Source organism: Bubalus kerabau, chromosome 1 (genome assembly GCF_029407905.1).
Source record: "Bubalus kerabau isolate K-KA32 ecotype Philippines breed swamp buffalo chromosome 1, PCC_UOA_SB_1v2, whole genome shotgun sequence".
In the NCBI taxonomy this organism is placed as follows: domain Eukaryota; kingdom Metazoa; phylum Chordata; class Mammalia; order Artiodactyla; family Bovidae; genus Bubalus; species Bubalus kerabau.
In genome coordinates this window covers 244,495,394-244,519,109 of record NC_073624.1, presented here as the reverse complement: position 1 = coordinate 244,519,109, position 23,716 = coordinate 244,495,394, and the positions used below count along the sequence as shown (strand labels likewise).

The window sequence follows — 23,716 nt, the reverse complement described above, 5'->3', positions numbered from 1 at the left end:
GTTAATTTCATTCTCAGGCTCCGTACATGACCCTCGCAACTAGAGTTTCTCTCTTTACCAGATCAGAATGATTTCATTTCTCACACTGCTTCAGGTTGAGAGCACTCTTTCAGTGCTCCCACACAATTTCTGACTTTCGTCCATCCTCTTAATGGCTGGCATTGGGTCACATGCCTCCTCCTATTGTCTGGAGGATGGAATATATCAATTGCATTAAGCAAGCATAGCTTGCTTATTCAGCTAGGATGCGACTAAGAATGGGGAGATGTGTGTTCCATAAAGAATTTCAGGGTAATATTGGTGAGGAAAGGGAGTTAAATGATGGATAGAAGTGTATTATGGTGACACAAACTCAGTGCAGGCTACTAGCAATGCCTTTCTCACTCATAAGCCAGATCTCACTACTAGACAGAAGGTAAAGGCATGTATATAAGGTAGACAAAACAACAGGTGTCCATGACAGGTATCCTAATATATGTTAGTTTGTTAGGATATTATCATCCCATTCATGTTGTATAAACGGAGGTCCTAAAAGATGAAGGGATGCCTTTAAGGAAGCAGAGATAATAAATGGCTGAGCTGATACCAATATATTCATATATATATATTCCTTATGAAAACCAGTTATGGGAAGTAGCTATAAGGGCCAACTGTTCAGTTCAAGAAGTTGAGGGGAAAAAATGAACATAGAACTAAGGAGGCAGAGAAATGAAAGTACTGAGGATGAGAAAACAGTATTTCCAGATTTTCCAATTATATTTGAAAATGGAAATCCTCTGATAACCTTTTTTCTGGTGTTTTGCTTGAGGATCTATGGTCCGGAACTTGAAAAAACACGTCATTGACTCAACAGCTCTCCTGCGGCATGAGGTTTTTAGCCACTTCTAGCTACCCTCTTAGCTAGGTAGGCCAGTTAGACAAGTGGCTTCTTTTTAGAATCTAATTCTCTTTGTTTTCTCTTTTCAATCATTCCTACTTTCTTTCATAAGAAGTGTCTATATCAATGTGTGGGAAACCACTTAACAATTCAATTCTTCTCAGAATAATTGAGGGTCAAGGATTATCAACACTAAAGAAAATGATTGCATTTCCTATGATCATACAAAACATGGCACTCTCAAAGTGGAAAAGATGAGTATGTCCAGAAAAGAGGTACTGAGGCTTTTGTCAGTCTGGAATTAGGAGTTCAGTCATTGGGTTGAGATCCTCTAGAGTAGGGAATAGGAACCCACTTCAGTATTCTTGCCTGAAAAATTCAGGGGCAGAGGAGCCTGGTGGGCTATAATCCATGGAGTCACAAGAAGTTGGACATGACTGAGTGTCTGAGCACACACATAGCACACTGGGTGGATAGACCAGACTGTATGGGAACAGCAGGTGGACACAAGATAGCTGCTAGAGTAACTAGGTAGAGGAAGAAGAGCCGGGCAGGTCGGACATGCTATTTATAGAGTATAATGGTAGATGGTAGGTCTTAGTCCCAGTTAGAGTTTGAAAGGATGGCTATCAGTATGAAAGATAATACAGCAGTCAGATGGTACCTGTTCAGAGATTTTGAAGTTTTGCCTTGATATCCTTTGTATCTGACATAGTCTTAATGTAGTCAAGTCTTGCCACAGTAAAGTCTTAATGTTTCTTCAAAAAGTGAGGATTTAGAGATGTAGAGAGGCAGCTGGCATCACGGAGATTTGGTAGAGAATGGAGAGGGAACACATCTATAGGTAGGGTTTCCCAGATGCAGGACTTGCAGGGCTAGAACCAGGATGGTCCTGGGTACACCTGGATAGTTGGTCATCCTTTCCCACAGAGCCAAAAACTAAAGGTCTAATTCTGGGAGTACTAGCAGGAGTGGATGGCATTCCTTCTCAACTTCCTAGATGTCATATCTAGTTCAATACAAGGTCACCACTTGAGTCAGAGCACCTCTGGTTTGTGGCTCCTCTAGAATGAGAGATGAGGATTTTCTTAATCCTCAGATTTTTTTTCCCTCAGAAAATCAGTGATCAGATTTCATAACTAGAATGGCCATCAGAGATGATCAATATTGGTTGATTCTCAGTCACACCAAGTAGGACATATCATTTGGTTATTAATATAGGTGAGTTACCTGATTTACTTGTTTACCCCATTGGTGAAATGGTATAATAGTTCTTATACCAAAGGGCTGTTATAAAACCTACATGATATAAAGTATGTGAAGCACTTACTACAGCACTAGGCTCATAGCAGTCAATCATTTACAGTAGGTAGATATTATTCTATGGTGAGGGCTTTCTATCTTCTGCTTATGTAGGTTTAATAATGACAGTATTTTCTTAACACAACTTTGGGTTTACCTCTAAGACAACAGAAGCTGTACCTGGTCCAGAAGACAAATGAATCGGATTAAGAAATAAGAAAAGCTGACGCATGAAATATGAGAAAATAATTAACATTCAGAGTGTTTTAAGCACTCATTAAAGCCCAGACTGTACATTGTATGAATTATCAAAAAAGTGGCTAAAATCTAGAATGCTTATGTGATTCTGAGATTTTACTGGGAAAAGAGAACAATGAGACATAACATTTTATTTAAAATAATTTTGTTTAAAAGCTGCACTGATGTATCAGTAGAGTTAGAAGCCAAGCATTAGATGTAAGGCTTCTGCAAGACTGGGGAAAACAATTCCAGCCTCAAAGAATTTTTGTCAGTTCAATGTAGCTGTCTTTCCAATGACTTGACATTAATTAATGTTAACTTTGATGGGAATATAATTACTGTTTTCTTTCAAAACAAATATATTCATATTCACAAAAGCAGATCAACCAGGTGTTTATGAACCGGAAGTCTACTTCAGCATTAATTGGGAGGTTTGTTTGCTGAATTTTGCTCCCCTTCCTACTCCTAATTCTTTGAGGCCTTAAACAGGTAACTTATGCTCTTGGTGCATTAACTTCCTCACTTAATGTTTTTATTTTTATCTTTGTGGGGGATTAAATGACATATTAAGTGTTGATGATGCAGGTCAATGGTTTCCAATTAGGTGTGATTTTACTCCCCAGTGGACATGTGGCCATATCTGGAGACGCAGTTGGTTGTCATTAGGGCCGTGCTATGGGCAACTGATGGATGAAGGCAATAAATAATGTAAAACATCCTCAGTGAACAGGACAGGCCTCACGCTGCCCATCCTGCCATATTGAAGAATTACCATGATCATGAGATTAGTTGAAGATTTTTCTCTTTTTACCATTGAAGAATTAGGAAAAATATTATTTATGAGGATTCTCTGCTTTATATTATCCTAAAATTTGTACATTCATTTGCAAACAGGATTTTTATGAACAGACTAGAGAAGCATCCTCCTCCACTCCAGGCTCAATGCTGGGTGCTGGTGTGCAATGAAGAACCAAGTAGTTGTGGTCTGTGTCTTCACACAGTGTGGCCTTGTGGGTAAATCAGACAGTGACAAGTAAACAAAGAAATACTTAGCAAAATGGAAACACATTGTCATAAGGGAAAACAACAGGGAAGCCTCTCTGGAGAGGTGACAGCTGAGCTGAACCTTGAATGGTAAGATGGTTCTACTCTTTCAAGCAGCGGTCCCCAACTTTTTTGGCACCAGGTGCAGGTTTCGTGGAAGACGGTTTTTCCGTGGACTGGGGGTGGGGGATGGTTTCGAGACGATGCAGTCACATTACATTTATTGTGTACTTTATTTCTATTATTATTACATTAGATCATCAGACATTAGGTTCTGGAGGTTGGGGACCCCAGTTTTAAAGTTTTGAGTAGAAGGATATTCCAGGTAGTGGGATGAGTATGTTTACTGGTATTGAGGTAGAAAAGAACGTGGCATGTTAGAGGACCTGAAAAAAAGCTGTTATGAGTGAAATGTGTTAGTGAGAGGGAGAGGGGGTGAAATGAGGTCAGAATGAATAGAGAGCCAGCCACCGGAATATGGGGGCTCTTTAAGAAGCTTGGATCATTTTGTAAATACAAGGGAAAGCCATTGAGAGGATTTAAGCAAGGGCCTTAAATGTTGCTATTTATGATTTTAAAAGGATCCCGCTGATGTTCCAGGGAGAATGAATCGTATTAGGGCAAGGATAAAAGCAGAAAATCGATTAGAAGTTGATTGTAATAGTCCAGAGAAGAGATGATCATGGCCCGGATGTGGATAGTGGCAGTAGAGCTGAAGAAAAAGCTCATAGAATCCAGACACAGGTTAAAAGTAGAATAGATAAGACTTGATGAGAGAGTGCATAACTTTAGAGGAGTGTGAAGAAAATAGGAGAGCCAAGGATGGGTAGGTGCTGAATGGTGCCATCAGGTTAGATATCAGTGACAGAGGGGAGGGAGAGGTTATAGGGACCAGAAACCAGGAGTTCTGTTTTGGATCTGATAATACTGAGGTGCTTGTAACTCTTCTATTTTGAGATTCTAGTCAGGAGTTTAGAAGAGAAGTTAGGTTAGAGATATAATCTGGAAGTCACTTGTAAAGAGGTGTTAATTGAGGCCACAAGAAGTAGTAGGGGGGTCTGGGACTGAGCACAGAAGGACTTAAATATTTCGAATCTGGCCGCCCAAATTGCAAAACATTGTATGTTCACATTTGTTAAAAATCTTGTTTTACCTTCCCTCTGCCCTTTAAGTTTAAGTTTCACAGTATCAGTCATGCTTCTTTTGCTAACTAGCTAATGGAATTCCAGTAATTAGACTTCAAACTCTAGCCTCCTCCAATTGTTGGTGCAAGAAACCATTATGCCACGAGGAGAAAAATTTCCACCTTATCTTGTCACTGACGAAAAGCAGATTCTGTTTTGCATCATATATTTCTCCTTGCAATAGATATTTTTAACAATAGCATCTTGTAAAACACTGGGACTTCACATATGGATAGGCCCTATGAGAATAACCTCTAACTTCTAAAATGTCTATAAATCTCCTTAGTTTTTCTTGAGAATGTGTTGCCCCCTCCCCTGCAAATAATATTTCTGTTGACTTCACTTTCGAAGAAGTGTAAATACTCAAGAATTTTCTTTGTTAAACCGGGAGAATGTTCTTCCTCTGCATGTATGAAGGTATACCACCACCACCAAGAGAAACCTCAATCTCTGCTAATTTCTTATTTAAACAAAATATTTCAGAAATTTAAAAAAAATTTAATTTAACAGACAGAACTAGCAAAGGAGGTTGAAGAGTCACCAGATTGGCCTGCGAAATACTAGAAGAGTGGAAGATCAGAGTGTAAATTTAGGAAAGAGTGTTTTCAGAAATTGATCAGTTCTGGAGAGATGTCTGGAAAGGTATTGACTGAAAACAGCCAATAGATCTTTACAGCATGGAAGTGACTGGTGATCTTCATCTAACCAGTTTCAGTGAAATGGTGGAGATGGAGGCCAGTCTGGGTGAGGCTCTTTGGGAAGTGGGAAAGGCAAAGTAAGTCTGTGTGGAGGAAAAGGTATAGAGCAGGTAGATTCAGGACTTGAAAGAGGCAGCATGTATCTTTTAAGCAGCAGGAAAGCAGCTTGTATCAGCATGTAACACATGATGATTTTGTAGGACTTTCCATTTTCATTTTCAAGACTTCTATCTAGTCAGTTAGATAAGTCTTTTATCTCCATTTTTATTGATAAAGAAATAGATAATCAGTTACTTAGAGATATAAAGCAAGTCAGCACTGAGTAACAGAAGCCAGTGCTTGCAACTAGGTCTGCAAAATCAAAGCCAGTGCCCCTTTTTCTTACAACACATATAAAAAGGGAAGCAATGTTTGGGAGAGGAGAAAGGAACCCAGGAACAAAGAATCAATACTCAGTGAACAAAATTCTCCAGTCTAATGGAACCTACAGTTGGTTCCTACTTTTTGTAAGTGAATAAAATGGTGAATCAAACATGTCTAATTCTTTGCAGAGGAAAGGAGCCCTTAGGTTCATTGCATATTGAAAATGGTGTATTTCTAAAGGAAAATTAGAAGAATCACCATTTAGATAGCCGTAAGTTCATGGCATCCAGCCCCATCATTTTATGGCAAATAGAAGGGGAAAAGATGGAAGCAATGACAGATTTTCTCTTCTTAGACTCTAAAATCACTGTGGATGGTGACTGAAGCTGTGAAAGCAGAAAACGACTGTTTCTTGGAAGGAAAACAATGACAAACCTAGATAGTGTGTTGAAAAGCAAAGACATCACTTTGCCGACAAAAGGTCCGTATCGTCAAGGATTTGGTCTTTCCGGTGGTCACATATTTTTGGAGAGCTGGACCGTAAAGAAGGCAGAGTGCCAAAGAATTGATGCCTTCAAACTGTGGTGCTGCAGAAGACTCTTGAGAGTCCCTTGGACATCAAGGAGATCAAATCAGTCAATTTTAAAGGAAATCAACCCTGAATTCTCACTGGAAGGACTGATGCTGAAGCTCCAATATTTAGGTCACCTGATGAGAACAGCCAACTCATTGGAAAAGACCCTGTTGCTGGGAAAGATTGAGGGCAGAAGGAGAAGAGGGCATCAGAGAATGAGATGGCTGGATGGTATCACTGATGCAATGGACATGAACTTGGGCAAACTCGTGGAGATGATGAGGGACAGGGAAGCCTGGCATGCTGCAGTCCATGGAGGCACAAAGAGTCAGACACGACTGGGTGACTGAACAACAACAAGCAATAGAAGAAAATTTAAAACACTAAACTAGCTTTAGTTTTGCCAAACATCAAAACGAATCCGCCACAGGTATAAAAATAAAATAAAATTAAAAAAAAAAAAAAACACTAAGCTAGCATCTGAGATGCTCCTCTTTCTTGTTTCAGCGATACTGACAAGAAGTGCTGGGTCCTCCAGGTATCAGGATCTGATATACCTTTATGGTCTTACATGGTACATTTTGGTCACTCAGGAGTTCAGTAGCAACACAGTGAGAAATTGTGTGAGCCAGATGTAGGAAATGCATCTGGTGAACTCTTGAGCACCTTGAGTTTAAAATAGAAATACCATTTTTATGTCATATTCCTTGAATTTGACATAATTCAAATTTGACATAATTCAATTCCTTTTAAGATCAGAATATCTGAATTTGTTCAAGGTGTAAATATATTGAAATAAATTGCAACATATTCTACTGCTATTTCTTACCCTTGTATATATGCAGATGGAGCATGGAAGCTGTAAGAAATACCCAATTAAAAAGAACTGGATTATTTTCTATTTTTAAAGCCTGAACACCTTGCTGGGATGGTGGTCCAGGTTTAGAAAGATCTAAAAAAGTTAATTACAATATATTTTCAATGATGTCAGTTATGTACTGTATGATTCCAACTATATGACCTTCTGGGAAAGGTAAAACTATGGAGATTGAAAAGATCATTGGTTTCCAGGGGTTAAAGGAGAGGGAGAGATCAATAGGCAAAGCACAGAGGATTTTTAGGACAGTGAAACTTCTCTGTATGGTACTGTAACGATGGGTACCTGTCAATATACATTTGTCCAAATCCATAGAATGTACAACACCGAGAGTAAACCCTAGGATGAATGATGGACTTTGGGTGATTATCTTGTGTCAGTATAAATTCGTCAGTTGTAACAAATGCACCACCTTGGTGGGGGGATGTTGGTAGTGGGGAGGGTTATGCATGTGTAGGGGCAGGAGGGATGTGGGAAATCTCTGTACCTTCCCCTGTATTTTTCAGTGAACCTAGAACTTGTCTAAAAATAATCCTAATTAAAAAAATTGTCATTTTAAGTATTGTCTCCAGGGTAACACGTTGTCAGCTTCTGCCTGAGCGAGGTCACTTCCAGCCTAGTCTGACTCTCAAGGCTGCCTATGAGCCAGTGCTCCTGTGCTAAACACTAAAAGCTTCCTTTCCCTTTACTAGATCTGTGCTCGCAAACTTCATATTCTGCAATCAATTTGATCGACCTCAGAGCCCTATATATAGTCTGTCTACTTATTTATAGACTCCTAATGAAGCCATTTAAAAATACTTTCTCTTGTGAAAATTTTAGTCATTTGCAAATATAGACAGAACCCCTATATACTTTATGAAAGTGAAAAGATCCCTGTGTACCCATCACCAGCTTCAACATTTACCAATTCATGACCACTCATGTTTTCATCTAAACCTCGATCCATTTCCTCTCCTCTCATATTAAAGAAATTCCCAGGTATCATATTATTGAGGCTATTTTTGCTTTAATTTACATCAGTAGATTTTCATATGCTTGCTTTACATGCATATAGTATATGATATACATTGTGTTCCCAAATAGCATACTTTTCTATCTGTCATCACCACTGTGGGAATTGTAATACATTTAAAATTTTCATTAATGTTTATTTACTTTTTAACAAGTAGTATGTGGTTCAAAATTCTAAAGATTTGAAAAGGTATTCATAAAAAGTTAAGACTTCCTCCTTCCTCCTCTTCTGCCTCTCCCCTCCAGCCATGGTAGCTGGTTTATGGATTGTTCATAGATAGTCTATGTATGTATAAAAGTACGTGTGTGTTTGTATGTGACAGAGAGATAAAATATTTTATATACTGTTTTTTTTTCATATAACAGTATGCCTTGGACATCTTTTTTTAACAAGATTTATAAAATGTGAGCCGCCTAATTATTGTTAAAGGCTGCTTAGCATTTCATTTTGTGATTCTACCGCAACTCATTTGTGTGCATGTGTGCTAAGTTGCTTCAGTTGTGTCTGACTCTTTGCAACCCCATGGACTGTAGCCTGCCAGGCTCCTCTGTCCATGGGATTCTTCAGGTAAGAATACTGGAGTGGGTTGCCATGCTCTCCTCCAGGGGATCTTCCCAACCTAGGGACTGAACTCACATCTCTTATGCCTCCTGCCTTGGCAGGCGGGTTCTTTACCACTAGCGCCACCTGGGAAGGCCATAATTTGTTTAACCCACTTCTATTGCTGCACATGTATTTTCAATCTTTTGTTGCTGTATGATATATCTTGCATACATTCTAGGTCTGTAGTACAGTTTTTAAAATTGAATGCCTTGAGACCAATGTTCTGTGTACATTCTGACTTTCTCTTTCTATCCATTCTTTGTTCTAGTCTCTTTGCCATAACTTCCCACCTATAGCCTCCTCACCACATTTTTGGCATGTGATTGAAAATCAAGGGCCATGCTTTGCTCTTAAGGCAGTGATGCAGTGATGATCAGGAGGCTTAACTTTCTGCAGCTCAGCTGAGTCAGCTAAGCTTGGCAGCACAGTGCATTGTAAGATAGTAGAGCTGGGTAGTCTAAATTCAACCCTTTTATTTAATGGTAAACTGAGGCCTAGGAAGGTTAATTATATTTCCCAGTTCCTCAGATTCTTATCTTCTTTCTCAAAGAGTCACAAAAAGACTGAAAAAAATCTGAATATATTTCATATTAAAGTGAAAGTGGAAGTCGCCCAGTCGTGTCTGACTCTGTGACCCTGTGCACTGTAGCCTGCTAGGCTCTTTGATCCATGGAATTTTCCAGGCAGGAATACTGGAATGGATAGCCTATCCCTTCTCCAGGGGTAAAGGAAGATGTAAACTTGTCTTTAGGGTATGGTTTCTGTACTTAAGGAGTTAATGTGGTGAAAGGTCAGCTGATATCACCGGGAGAAAAGGACACTGTAATATGTGTAAACTGCCCTTACTCACATCGCATATATAGCAAGACAGGGGTGATGAACTCCTCTTTTTTTTCACTGAGTTCCCCTTAGGGTTCATATTCATTGCATATTTTTCCCACTCTAAGCCTCTCCTTAGATGCTTTTGATATCTTATTTTACCTGAATAATGGTAACAACAACAATATCAAGAATAGCAGCAATTCACACTTACACAGTTACATGCTTTAAGCATGTTCATTTAATCTTGTGGTCATCCTAAGAGGGAGGTACTATTACAAGTGGAGAAACTTAGGGCAAAGAACAAAATTAGCTCACAGTTAGTCAATTGCCAAGCTGAGATGTGGGTTTGGTCAGGTTCCAGAATCTACATTCTTAAACCTGATGCTATATTTTCCTTTTTGTGTGTGTGTGTGTGAGTCTTTGTTTCTGTGAGCAGGCTTTCTCTAGTTGCAGCAAGTGGGGGCTACTCTTCATTGGGGTGCATAGGCTACTCATTGTGGTGACTTCTCTTGTGGAGCACAGGCTGTAGGCGCACGGGCTTCAGTAATTGTGGCTTTCGGGCTCCAGAGCATGGGCTCAGTATTGTGGCGTATGGGCTTAGTTGCTCTGAGACTTGTGGGATCATTCTAGAATAGGGGTAGAACCTGTGTCCCCTACATCAGCAGGTGGACTCATCCACTGTACCTGAAGGGAAGTCCTATACTTACCTTTGAATAACAGCATTTGGGAGAAGGGGAATGCAAGTGACCTAGACTGGTTCACAGATGTTCAAATTCTTGCCCTACAGGTGGAGGCCAGGAGTGGATGGACCTGGAATTCTATGCGCTTGAGCTTGGTCTGGATGGGCCACTGCTGCTCTTGGACTACCAAGGATGCACCAAGGAAGATAATAAACGGGCATCCAGGAAGGATGCTGTCATCAGGTCAGGTGCACTGTTCAGCCAGAGGATTAACCCAGGGAAGCTGGGCAGGTCTAAGGGAGGTACCATAGTAGAAGACGTTGGGAGAGAGTAGACAAGTTCATCATGGAGGGAAATAGACTCTTCTCGAAGAGATCTCCTGAAATGCTGGAGCCCAACATCAGGGATTTTTAAAGAGAACTTGTAGCCTCCTTTGTGGGGGAAGAGATTTGATAGTGGTGCTTCACTGACATGGATCTGTACAGTAATTACATGGGAAGCTGGTTAAACATTCAGTTTCCTGGGCCCCATGCCCTGAGATCCTGAGGCCGAAAGTCTGAAACTGGCCCCTGGAATCCCGTCTGCGGTAGACACCTCAGGCAGTTCTGAGGCAGCAATTCTGTGGACTCCCTGTTGAGACTGTGGACAAATGTGCAGAGGCAAATTTTTCCCTTTCTCTTGCTCTCAAATCCCACTGTGTTAAATGCTGGAAAAGAATGATGTCAGGGAATCACACGACGGAGACTAATTAGCGCTACAGAATAATAAGAAAAAAATACCCGCAGGGATGTGGGCGGGGCTGCACTGCCACCATACATGTCTGGTGGCTGAGTCGATACCAGAGAAATAGCTGGGGGAGGGATTCTTCACGTGGTGGTATCCTTCATGCTTCTGAGAGTGTCCTGTTTTCTGTACCCAAGAAATCTGAAGATCAAGGGAACAAACTAGATTGAAAACTTCATTTATTTGTATTTTCATCATTTAATTATACAATTAAATAGTTAGACAATCATTAGACACCTACTGTGTGCCACACACTGTTCTAGGATTTTGGAGGTATGCAAGTGAGCAGGATGACTCAAGTCCTTAACTCACAGGCCTTACCCACTGTCTTTTAATGAAAACCACAAAGCTGGTCTCAGGACCTACTGAAGTTCAGGTTCTCTACATCTCAGCACAGAAAGAACTTTCTAATGAGACAAAACGCTGTAGGGTAAGAAGCGAATTTATTTTGAGAAATACACATCTCATAGACAGAATGTGGTCTGTCTCAAAAGGCGAGAACAGCCCTGGGAGAAACACACTCCACAGTGTGTGGGCCATCTCAGAAGCCCAGAGGAATAGTTAGCTTTATGGGCTGGGTAATTTCATGGGCTAATGAGTGGGAGGATTTTTCTAATTATTTTGGAGAAGAGAGAGAGATTTCCAGGAATTAGGCCAATGCTCACTTTTGACCTTATAGTTAGCCTCAGAACTGTCCTGGCACCTGTGGGTGACTCATTTAGCTAATGTTTTACAGTAAGCATACGATGAGGCTCAAGGTCTGCTGGAAGTTAAATCTTCCACCATCTTGGGCATAATTGGTTCTAATCAGATTTTGTTGTATCCTCAAGGGCTCTGTCATTCTTTAGGGATTGTGCCCTGCCCCCTTCCCTCCTGTTTCAGGGCTATACTGCCTGGCATAAACTTTGGCTCTACCACTTACTTACCTCTTACTCTATGCCTATTTCCTCATATATGAAAAGTGGATGATAGTGATGCCTCTCATAGAGTTGTAAGAGTTAAGTGAGGAAATGAATGCAAAACTTTTGCCATTGGCCTGGCACATGTGTTAGTACATAGCATCATTTTTCCAAGGTTAGCCTTCTTTTTGAATCTTTGGTTTATAGCTATTGGTAGTCAACTTCCTAGATCATCTTCATTTGCTCTCTACCTCAGTGGAGCTGCAGGTGAAGGAGAGCTTCCTGTGTTCCCAGGAATATTCACTCAGAAAGGAGCTCCTTTGAAGCTCCTGTGAGCTTCAAACTTGGCTACTCGTTGCAACTGAAACTTATAAATTATGTAATCTGGTTTGTGCCCAGCCCAAAGCTTTGAATTATTCTAGTCAGTGTGGGAAAATGTTGGGGAAAAGGAAAAAGAAGTGATAATCACTCCTTGTGATTTTTAAAAAGTATTCCTCATGAATATTCAAGACCTTCACCAGTACCAGTCACAGCAGAGAAAGGCTGGCCTAACATTTGCTCCCTCAAGTATAGTCTGTTTTTCTTCAGACAATTTTATGTAAAATATCTACATTGTAAAAAAGAAAATTAGAGTGAAATACTAGGAAGGGATAGATGGAGCCACTGTATGCTTTGATAATTCTGTCTGAGTAATTAAGAATACCCTCAAATGCTTCCAGATTTTACTGAGCTCTTTCTCAGGAAACTGCAGAATAATTCAGTCCTCATGCTCACCATTTTAAGGACAAACCTCCTTTCCAGGATGCACTTTTGCAAAGGAGAACAACTTAATGGCTAGGATATAATAAGTCCCCTACATAAGCATCAAGTTCTATTCTGAGAGCCCATTTGTAAGTCCAGTTTGTTCATAGTCCAACAAAATTAGCTTAGGTACCCAACTTATGCAATTGGCTATATAGTACTATACTATAATAGGTTTGTAATAATTTTCACACAAATAGTAGCACATAAAAAACAAACACAAAAATAAAGAAAACATTTTAAATCTTCAAGTACAGTACCTTGAAAAGTACAGTAGTACAGTATAACAGCTGGCATACAGAGGCTGGCATGCATGTTCGTGTCTTTGAAAGTTCAAAGTGTGAAGATTAGTATGTAGGGGACTTACAGTAATTGAAAATGTTTATATAATCTCAATGTAAGGGAGGATCTGGAAAATAAAAATAAACTCAATGAGGATCAAGGCTCCTATTTGGCTTTCAGATTGGAACCTTGGGTTTGGTCTGATCAAAACAAGAAACCTTGTTTCTTGGTCTGATCAAAAAGTAATCTAGGCCTTAAGGATTGCTTAAAAACTTTTAAAACTCTCCTTAGATTCCATTTATCTCAAAAGAGAAGGACTAGGCTAATCTGCATTCAGCAACTGACTGCCCCAGAGCCTCTGCAGTGTGAGATTTGAAATTGACTTTCTCCCTGGAGGATGTTTCTTGGATGCAGGAGGGGAAGAAAAGTCAGCTAAGCCAAGGCATCTTTAAAGATCTTCTCTCAGAAGCAAAATACAAACTGTGCTCTTTAGACAACACATTTCCAATGTTCTAAGCTGTGACCTTCCCTACTTCAAATGAATACCAATGAAAATCAATTCCTCTCTGAGTGAGAAACAAAATTTGCTGGGGCTAGGAGGTAGATGAGAAGGGAATTTAGTTTATCAAGGGAATAGTAGTCTTTGCAGGGGTTTTTGGATCTGCTAAGCAAGCTTTGGTGCTGGGAAAAGATTGAAGGCAAAAGGAGAAGGAGCGGCAGAGGATGAGGTGGTTAGATAGCATCACCAACTCAATGGATGTGAATCAGGGCAAACTCCAGAAGAGAGTAGACAGGGGGGCTGGCATGCTGTAGTCCATGTGGTCACAAAGAGTCAGACATGATTAAGCAACTGAACAACAGCAAAGCAATTTTTGCTTAAGGGGGAAAGAGCTGAATTCCTATACTTTAAAGAGAGTGAGATATTTATTTCAATCTTGGAATTCAAGAAAATTGAAGTTTTTGTCACAAGACGGACATTCTGAATAAAAATATATGCCTTCCTCAACAAACAGAACACTCCAGTCTGATCGTGTTTATCATGACTTGACAACTGTGATGTTGGGAAAAGCCTAAGTACCGCATTGGGCAAACCTGGATTCAAATCCTGCCTCTGTCACTGCTAGATAGCTCTGTGTTCTAACCTCTGTAACCTCAGTTTCTTTATCTCTAAAATGGAGATAATACCTGCAGATGTGTTCTGATGATTAAATGTGATTACTATGTAAGGCTGGGCTTCTCTGGTAGCTCAGCTGGTAAAGAATCTGCCGGAGATTCTTGCAGAAGAAATGCAGGAGACCCAGGTTCAATTCCTGGGCTGGGAAGATACCCTGGAGATACCCTGGAGAAGGAATAGGCTACCCATTCCAGTATTCTTGGGCTTTCCTGGTGGATCAGATGGTAAAGAATCCACCTGCAATGTGGGTGACCTGGGTTGGATCCCTGGGTTGGGAAGATCCTCTGGAGGAGGGCATGGCAACCCACTCCAGTATTGCCTGGAGAATCCCCATGGACAGAGGAGCCTGGCAAGCTACAGTCCATGGGGTTGCAGAGAGTTGGACATGACTGAGCAACTAAGCACAGCACAGCCACATGTAAGGCAATGAATGCAGTACTGGCCTTCACTGGGTACCCAACTCACGGTTGTGTCTCTCCTCTCCCTCTCCTTTCTCTATCTCTGTCCCTTTCTGTTGCTGTCTCTCACACACACATGCACACACACTGTGAAATTCCTCTATGAATTGCTGTCTCCTCCCTTGCTTTTTCTGTTTCTCATTTGCTCATTCTGTAAGGCTCAGCTCCCATTGCCTTCTTATTGTCCCTCTTTCTACATAGATGTCTCCTTTTTACTTTTTGTAGTGCTCATAGTTTCATCCGTGACCCTCAGGAGTTTATTATTTGATTTATATGGCAAAACCAGAATTTTAAAATATTCCACAGCACCCCAGCTTTGAAGGTCGCAGTAAGTTTACAATAAATTTTACTGATTGATATTATTTTTCACTTCAGTACAAAGTCTCTGGATTTCTTCTTTTTTCTAAGTTGACCTGGGGACATCATTATGGCACAGTGGTAAAGAATCCTTGCTTCCCTGGTAGCTCAGCAGTAAAGAACCCACCTGCCAATGCAGGAGACGTGGATTCGATCCCTGGGTCAGGAAGATCTCCTGGAGGAGGAGATGGCAACCCACTTCAGTTTTCTTGCTTGGAGAATTCCATGGACAGAGGAGCCTGGTGGGCTACCGTCCATGGGTTGCAAAGAGTCAGACACGACTGAGTGACTTGAGAGCACACATACGTACAATTTACACATATTAACTCAGTTCTTCAAAAGCACTCACGAGACGGGTATTGTTATCCTCATTTTGCCAAAGAGCAAACAGAGAGTCAGAGATTTTTAATAACTTGTCCAAATTATATGCCAGGGGTGGATTGTTAGGATCTGAATTCAGGTCTTTCTGATTCTTCTTTTTTTTTTTTTTTCCGGCTGTGCTGGGTCTCCCTTGTGGTGCTCAGGCTTCTGTAGCTGTGGCATGCAGGCTTAGTTGCAACATGTGGGATCTTAATTCCTCAACCAGGGATCGAACCCAGGCCCTCTGCATGAGGGCATGAAGTTTTATCAATTGGGCCACCAGGGAAGTCCCAGGTCTTTCTGATTCTAAAACTTAAGCTCTCCCATATTATATAATTTTTCCAGTAAGTTTGTGATGAAAATGTATTTAGGGTTCTCAGTCTTGGCTTTTGAGCATGTTTTCTCTGTGAATATTTTTCATTACTAAATTAGTTCATCCCTTACTGCCCTGAATGTGCCCAGTCTCGTCTGATCTAGGGAGCTAAGCAGGGTCAGGCCTGGTTAGTACTTGGTTAAATTGCCTGGGAATACTACATGCTGTAGGCTTTTGGGGCTTCCCAGGTTGCATAGTGGTAAAGAATTTACCTGCCAATGCAGGAAATGCAGAAGACGTGGGTTTGATGCCTGGTTCAGGAAGATCCCCTGGAGGAGAAAATGACAACCCACTCCAGTATTCTTGCCTGGAAAATTCCATGACAGAGGAGCCTGGTGGGCTACAGTCCATGGGGTCTCAGAGTCAGACACGGCTGAAGCAACTTAGCACACGCACAAACTTGCAACATCCCCAGCCTCTCCTTGGCAGCCCTTTCATAATGATTCTGGGTCCCTGTGAGTAGTGGAAGGGACTCAGATTTCTCTCTTCTGTTCAGAGACTTCAGGTGAGACTCAGTCTCTTGTCCATATCCCTCTTCTTCTCATTGTGAACATCATTAGACAACTAGAAACTTCTTAGAGAGGCAAGAGAGAGCATTATAGATAGAGTAAATCTTTTTAAACAGCTCTGTTCATGGGGTACATATGTGGCTGTGGCATCTGCAAAAAGAACCAAATAGAACACCCATATGCAAACAGTTTTCTTCTTTTTACAATATTGCTTCTGTTTTATGTTTTGTTTTTTTGGCCCTAAAGCATTTGGGATCTTAGTCCCCTGACCAGGGAATTGAACCCTGCATTGGAAGGCAAAATCTTAACCGCTGGACCACCAAGGAAGTCCCTTATTTGCTTCTTAAAAATATTTTCCCCTGCTATAAAACTTTAATAAATAGCTTGGGAAATGATACACATAATTCAAATGGCAACTTTTCCCCCTAAAATCAATGAAAAGAACAGTGCTATTGCAAATAAATTCACTTTCCCTGTGCAAATGACAAGTATTTTCTATACTACAATGCTTTCCAATTATGTTGGGTAGCTTCATGTTGAATAACAACACAAGCTCCCAAATTGAGTCCTTGTGGCCAGTATCAAAGCTTAATAATTTTGGTAATAGATCTTTTTCATGCTTAAATGGATATGTAAACATCATATTAGAGGTTTTGGAGGATAGATATAACACTTTTTCCTTAAACCCTATAATTTCTGCTTTGAACAATGATCAGTGATTTCTCATTATCTTTCTAACTTTCCTATTTATTTATATTTAAAAAGGCCTTAGTATTAAAATAGTGTTTTCTGTTTTGGAGAATAACAAATTCAGCAGGTTGGGCAAATTATTTAAGTGCTTACTGTTGTTTCCTTTGCTGTAGATTGCCATAAATTACTGTGAAACTTTTAGAGGAGATAATTCCAAATCCACAGCCTTTTTTGCTGAATTTCTTAGAGGGCTCAAGAAACATGTATTTTTGGAATGAAGAAAGGAGACACACAAAAGAGAAACATGTGGGCAAAGCACTATATGGAACGTCCCTGATGGCTCAGTGGGTAAAGAACCCTCCTGCCTATGCAGGAGATGCAAGAGACACGTTGAATCTTTGGGGTGGGAAGAGCCCCTGGAGAAAGAAAATGGCAGCCCCATCCAGGATTCTTGCCTGGGGGATCTCATGGACAGAAGAGCCTGGAGGGCTATATAGTCCATGGGGTAGCAAAGAGTTGGACACAACTGAGCTCATGGCCCAAGGCACAGTATGGTCAAGTTTCATCCTTGAATGCAGTCAGTTATACATAATTAAAGTGGAGTCCCAAGGTGTGCTGCAAACTAAGTATTGGGATCAATTTTATTTCATATCTTTTTCAATTTAGTTCCTAATTTTGATGTTATCTTTCAGTTGACTCGACTGTCTCCTCAAATTTGGTTTTCTGTGTGTTTTTTAGAGATTTTTTTTGCACCTGAGAATGTCTTTATACACTCATTTAAAACAAGTGATCTGGATACTAAATTACTGAGTCACTGAATTTCCCTTCACAATAAAATTTAGTGTTAAATCTTAGGCCAACCTAGCTTTTATTTATTATAGGTGGCGTGTTTCTTCTTCTTGCTTGAATACTTTTAAGATGTTTCCTTTATTCTTGTAAGCTGAAATATTTGTTGTGTGCCTGGATCTGAGTGTCTCTCTATTGATTGCATTGAACATGGTGAATGCATTCATACTGCATACTCAGGCCATATTTATTTTTCCAGCAAGGGAAATCTTTCTTTGATTATTAATATTTGAACATCAGAAATCATCCCCTGTGTGTGTTTTTTTTAATAGATATGAGTTTACCCAGAAAAGATAGTAAGCTTGTTCTTAGTGACCCAAGGAAATTTAATTAACTTTACCATGAGACAATATGATGGTTGAAAACATACGTTAAAAGTATATATAGATTACAGAAATACTTTTTCCTGGACAAGGAGGAAGAAACTGGTTGTTTGGAAGGAGAATTTTTTTGTGTGTTTTTTTGTTGCATATTTTTTCAGAGTCATATTCTTTTTTGACATACATAGTAGACATACCTAAGGGCATTTTTCTCTTAATTTTGGAATCCAAGATAAATCTCTTGTTCCAGAACACCCAAATGATATAACTTTAATGCTAAAGAAAACCTAGGCCCCTGGTGGTAAGAGGACTATATATGTGCCGGATGGAAGGGTTGGTAAATAAGCTGAAGAGTCATCATAGAGTCACGACTTAACAGCATAATATGAGCTTTTCCCTTTTATATCAAGCTTATAGTATTGTTGGAGAAGGCGATGGCACCCCACTCCAGTACTCTTGCCTGGAAAATCCCATGGATGGAGGAGCCTGGTAGGCTGCAGTCCATGGGGTCGCGAAGAGTCAGACATAACTGAACGACTTCAGTTTCACTTTTCACTTTCATGCATTGGAGAAGGAAATGGCAACCCACTCCAGTGTTCTTGCCTGGAGAACCCCAGGGATGGGGGAGCCTGGTGGGCTGCCGTCTATGGGGTTGCACAGAGTTGGACACGACTGAAGTGACTTAGCAGCAGCAGCAGCATAGTACTGTGGCAATATACATTAAGAATTACTTTTGTCCCAATTCTGTGTTTTGTTGCTTGGGAATATGTATAATTCTTAGCTTGATTCTCTCTTCCATTATTTTCTCTCTCATGAAACTCATCTTTTTGTCCTGTACTTAATCAGGAACATTTAACAGCAATGTAAGGCAGTATACAGTTAAATGTAAAATTGAGAGAAGTGGAAAAGGAGGCATGAGAATAAACTCAAAATATTACTTGAGGCTGTTAGAAAGGGTAACATGTGATTTAGTATGTATAGGAGTGAACAGACCTAAAAGATGTGCATGCATGCTACATCACTTCAGCTGTGTCCAACTCTGACGCTATGAACCATAACCTACAGGCTTCTCTGTCCATGGGTTTCTCCAGTCATGAACACTGGAGTGCGTTGCCGTGCCCTCCTGCAAGGGATCTTCTCAACCCAGGGACTGAACCCACATCTCTTACACCTCCTGCACTGGCATGTGAGTTCCTTACCACTAGCATGACCTGTGAAGCCCACCTGAAGGGTGATATTTAGGTAAATGTGATGGGAAAAACAGCTGGTTATGAAGTGGTTTCACCTATTTGGGTAATTTTTAGGTGAAGGTATTTTATGCATGGCTTTATTTATAGGCTGAAATCCACACAGTGGGTTTTATCTTCACACTTTTTTAAGCAAGAGTGATGTTGTCACAGACATGGTTGGCATCAGGCTAACACTTCTTAAGTGTGAATCAGAAAAAAAGAGAGGAAATATGACTAGTGCCATAGAGCTGCTGATGTTGGCAGTGAGGGCAGTGGGAGGCCTCAGATTTATCAATGTTCAGAGGCAGCTTGAGGTCTGTGAGTCAGGAAATAGAGGTTGAATTGGGAAAACCTAGAGTATTAGGGATCCAGATTAAGACCCAAGAACAACACTGCTAAATAAAGTGGAAAGAAGGCACAGAAACTTGATGGTCAGTATTATCAGGAGTATACCACAGCAATGGACTTACTCCAAGATGTCTGATAGGATCAAGATCGATGCACTGGAAGTATAATTCAGGAAGCCCCTCCAGTCTGCCCCTTATTTTGGGCCAAGGCTTCTACTTTACTAGAGAAGGTCTTACCTGGATCCTTTTTTGATCCCAAATGAAACAGAAATTGCAGGACACTAAGAGACTGAGACTGGTCAGAAGATTTCATTCTCTATTTAATTCCTGTCTGAAGTTGGGATTCTTTAATTTTCTGAAAAGTCTTTGCTGCTGAACTGATGTACCTTCAAGAGAATGGACATGAACAAGTAAATGGAGATGCATTTCTAGCAATGCTACCAGTTTTGTGAAATTGGGGAGAGACAGAGAAAGAGAGGTGGGGGAGTGAATCTCTCCTTTATTGTTTCCCTTATGGCAGAAATTATGGACCTTTGGTGACAACCACTCGTGACATTTGTTTTACGTATTTGGATCACTGTTGTTTTATAAAATCTTGAAAAGCAAAGACACGCAATTTCCAAAAAAAGACACTGAATTAGCCAACATGGAAAAGCTGAAACTAAAGCCTGCAGTGAATGAAGCCAATGAGAGAAAAGGAAAATTATATCCTAGCATCTAGAAAGGCGTAGGAATCGGAGATGCCAGATAGTTTCTAAAAGTGAGAATGGCAAGAAGTGGAAAATCAGGATTCATTAAACTTTTGCGTCATGAGATGACTTCTCTTAGCTCTCTTACCTAGAAGCTGCTCCTTGTCCACCCTGGTAAAAAGTGGGAAGTTCCCACTGGTGAGGTTTGTACAGCTGGGGATCACAGTGAGATACTGAATGTCTGCAGCTTGAATGGTGAGATCCCCTGTCCCTATTCTGAAATGTTTCAGAATACTGACAGCTAGGCTTACACCCCCAACAGGAGGAACCCACGAGTGCTGACAGTTGGGTGCTCCTCAACCAAATGGCTCACTCTCTAGCCCACCATCTGATTGTGACTTGAAAGCCACGTGGATGCATTAGTTTGCTAAAATTAAGAAAACATTAAGTAAAAAAGAATAACTCACAGCCTGTTAAACCATCTGCTTCTAACACACAGATACTTGTCATGAGGCAGGAATGAGGGTTCATAGACCATACAGGGAATTTTCCCAAGGGTATCCTATCACAGATGGGAATCCCAGGGTCACAAATATGTATATAAAGAAAGTCGTTATAGAGATTGACTGTTGTACCTCCAAGTATGGTCCTATCAGAGTTATACTGGGGAAATGGATTTAATTGCAGAGATACATTATTTGAGACTTTTCAAGGCAAGTATCATAAGAGATAAAATCTTGGTTGTCAGAATATTTCTCACTGCTGCTTTATTACTATATCCATTTTTTCTCTAAGTTGCAATGGCGCTTCCAAAAGCCACATCCCCCTGGGCTATGTTTGTTCATTTATTCATTCAAGAAGTATTTTCTAATCTCTTTTATTTCATTGGGCACAGTTCTAGACAGTGAGAAAGCAAAAGAGTCCCTGATCATGGAATGTAATTTACATTCAAGTGGGAGAGATTGACATAAACAAATAAAAACTATATTCTTTCTTTCCTTTCTTTTACAAGGGTTGACTTCACCCTCTTCTGGGACCAAAAGCAGAGAAGTGATTTACATTTAAAATTTTTTTTTTGAAATTGGGAAATTGGATTGGAAATCAAAATGGGAAATAAAAATTCATACTTTCTATAGAAAAAATTAGCTTTTGAGATGATAGTGGAACAGTAAAAAGTGTTAACGGAAACTGGAAAATTGAAAGATCAAGATAAGTGAATGGGTTAGTGAGTTATACTGTGTTAAGCTGTGAGCAAAAACCACTCTAGAAAAAAAGCACATAAGCCCATAAATATAATAAATACAGGCACAACTATTATTTGAAGTCTTGTTCAATTTCTGGGAGATTTCCTCATCTTCATTTTTCATCTCTTCCATTGAGTTACACGCATGTGCACACACATAGCCCTGTATGTAAGCACACACCTATATATGTACTGGTGGTGGTGGTGGTTTGGTTGTTGGGAGTGGTTTAGTCACTAAGTCGTGTCTGACTCTTGCGATCCCATGGACTATAGCCTGTCAGGCTCCTCTGTCCATGGGATTTTCCAGGGAAGAATACTGGAGCGGGTTGCTATTTCCTTCTCCAGGGGATCTTCCCCACCCAGGAATCGAACCCGGCTCTCCTACTTTGCAGGCAGATGATTTATCAACTGAGCTATGAGGGAAGCCCCATATATGTACTATATACATATAACTGTATGTATGTATATATTTATTTTTCCCCATAGCTCTCTTTTGTTCTGTTCTTTCTTTCCTTTCTCCCTCTCCTCCTTCCCTCCCACTTTTCTTCCTCCTCCTCCTTCTTTTAATAGTATCATGTTCTTATTTAATGTATATTATAGCTTGCCTTATCTTTTGAGTAAAGCAGGGATAGTTTATTTAAAGTTTTATTCTCCTTGCAAAGACTCTGCTTCCTTCAAGTTGCTTTTATTTCTTTCCAACTCTACCTTACATGTTTGAGTCTTGTTTCCAATGTTGGTGATCCTTCAAGAATAGGGCAATAAACAACTGACAGGAAGCTCCTGAGTGCATGTGTGGGGCTTCTGGACTGTGGGCTTCCTTATAGTTTGATCTCAGTGGGCCCTTTCATGAAGACAATTCCTGATGGAGAACTCCTTTTTTCCATCTATTATCTTCTGCCTTAGTTATCTATGCCTTCTGCTCTCCATCTAGAGAGTAAACCTATCTTATGTCCTCTAGAGGATAAACACCCTTCGTCCTGTTGGGCAGAGATGATGCCCAAACTAACCATAGAACAGGGAAGGGAGCGGGATGTAGCTAATCCCAGGATTCTCTAACTACTGCTTTAAGTCTTTCCAGCTGTCCTCTTGTTTTTAATTTCACGTGCATGTGCATTCCCAGAGGACCTAATGTTGCCAATTCCAGAGCCTTTGTAGATTCTGCAAAGCATATTGAGTTTCTTCTTGGCTCCTTCCACTGCAGATCTAGGACTGAGCTTCCTTTAGATTCCTTCCCCTTAGATTCTTTCCCACTCAGCCATCCAGCTTTCAAAATTGTGCTGCACTTGTACTTTTTCCTTTGTCCTTGTGGTTTGTGCCCTTTAAAAAAGTCCTGTTCTGATGTTTTAGTGTAGTTTGGGAAGGGAGTTAAACAAATGGAAATTCACCTGAAAGTCCCCCTTGTTTTCTTAAGTATTTAAAATATTGCAACAATAATTCAAAGATACATGAAATTAAAATTCAAACAACCCATTAGTATATCAAAGAAGATGTGGCTATCTTTGCTCTTCCCCTACCTTTGGATTTCACACTCACTTCTCCTGAGCTAAACAGTATTAACTATAATAATGATTATTTTCCCAGTTTTTCTTCTGTGCATTTACATATGCTTACTTATATATCTCAGAAAATAATTGGGATAGTATTAAACACATGATTTTATATTGTTTTGTTTGCTTATTTTTTAAAAATGGGTGATCTTTCCACATAAATACATGTAGCTCTTTGCCATTCTTTGAACAGCTGCAATCTAAATGGTGGTGCCATATTTTATTTAACTTCTTCTGTATTGGGAATATTTATTTTTTTCAGTTTTTCTGTATTATAACAAGGCTGTAGTGAACATATTTGAATAAACTTTCTTTGCACTTGCACAAGTATTTCCTTATGAAAGTGTTCACTGGCTCCTAGCCTAGGTCTGTGTTTTCCAAACTTAACTCAGTTGCATTCAATTTCTTTTTTTTTTTTAATATCTACATAACTGTTTAAGCCCAAAGCATATTAACTGTTTTATTTTGTTTACAATGGAAGCTTTATAGTATTATTTCTACTTATTTATATAAATAGGAAAAGAGTGCCA

At 40.0% G+C, this 23,716-nt stretch overlaps 1 long non-coding RNA gene across 1 annotated transcript in view; it reads left to right on the top strand.

Moving 5' to 3' along the window:
* LOC129637794 (uncharacterized) overlaps positions 1-23,716 on the top strand; it is a 123,024-nt gene that overhangs the window by 79,623 nt on the left and 19,685 nt on the right. Inside the window, exon 3 of the long non-coding RNA XR_008707575.1 lies at positions 10,387-10,522. This is a non-coding gene — a long non-coding RNA (uncharacterized LOC129637794). The remainder of the gene's footprint in view (positions 1-10,386; positions 10,523-23,716) is intronic.